Genomic DNA, 1,358 nt, shown 5'->3' with positions numbered 1-1,358 from the left:
CAAGGCGAGGCTGGATGGGCTTGGAGCTGCCTGGGACAGTGGAAGGTGTCCCTGCCCGTGGCAGGGGGATGGGATGATATTTAAGGTCCTTTCCAACCCAAACCATTCTGTGATTGTGCACAAAAGCACTTCTTACATGGGTATAATTCCCCACTGTCAGGGAAATGCCTGGAGAGGCTGACCAAAAAGGACAAAGTGTCTGTACTGAGGCTGTCTCTAGTCCTGGGCGAGCCAAAACCATCCCAGCTTGAGCTAAAAGGAAAGAGCTTATTTTGCCCTGACAAAGGCCTGAATTGCTCGATGTTTTCACCTTTTTATAGGTTTGGCCACCCTGGCTTAGGGCAAAACAACACCGTGGCCTCACCTGCTGCTCTGAGGGTGTCTGTTAACACTTGCTGGGCGGCTGCTTTCCTTTATCTGGCTCCTTCTGCAACATCTGCAAGCGAGTTATGTGGCGTTTTCATCCCCCTGAGGATTTATGGCGACCTCTCAGGGACTTTAATCAGAGGATCAATACGCTCCTAACACCTGTAGATCAACATAAACTTGACCCTTGTTCTTGACAGATCTATCACCTCAGTGCCCTTCCTGTAAAGCATCCCCGGGGTGGGAGGAAGCGGCGCTGGTGGCACAGCAGAGCCCCTCTGTCCCAAGGTCAAAAGTCAAAATGATAAAGGAAGGTGGTACCCAGGCAGCAAATCAGGATGAAAATGAGGGAAGAAGCTCAGGGAAGGTCCCTCCAGGTGTCTGAGGTCCAGCCAGGTCCCTGCAGGACCAGAGACTCGCCCTGTGGGCGATGCTGGATTGGAGGAAAAGCTCTCTGAAACTCCACATTCCATGGAAGTGCTGTTCCTTCCTCGGGATTTGTGATAAGGAGGGATCTGCTGCTTTAAAAAGCTGCTGCTTGTGCTCATCCTATCTTTAGCTCAGGGCAGCAAAAGCCTTTTCTCTTTTGAAAAGTCAGTTCCTCTCTGTGCAAAGGCTTTCCCTCACTTTCCCCCACCGTTTTTCCATCCAGGCACTCCAGAGCAGGGATTTCTGTCTGCCTTTGCAGCATTTCCAGGTGATGGAGGATCCTTGCTCCTCACCTGAATTCTCTGCCTCTCTAATGCCACACAAGGTGAAAGAACCATCTCAGGATTCCACAAACGAATGTCAGAGCTACAATTAAAATTGTCTTCTCTATTTCAAGATCCCAAAACTCTTGAGTTTACCCAAAAAAACCCAAAGCAACAAGCATTGGATGTTGTAGCAATAACAAACACTGCAGAGCTGGATTTTCCCAGACTGATTTTTATTTAAGTTTTTTTTCTTTTCCCCAAGAAGTTTTCCACAAAATGTCAGTGACTCCCCCCTCC

The sequence above is a fragment of the Corvus brachyrhynchos genome, unplaced genomic scaffold, assembly GCF_000691975.1.
Source record: "Corvus brachyrhynchos isolate BGI_N302 unplaced genomic scaffold, ASM69197v1 scaffold21, whole genome shotgun sequence".
Lineage (NCBI taxonomy): Eukaryota > Metazoa > Chordata > Aves > Passeriformes > Corvidae > Corvus > Corvus brachyrhynchos.
Note: the sequence above shows the minus strand (reverse complement) of the source record.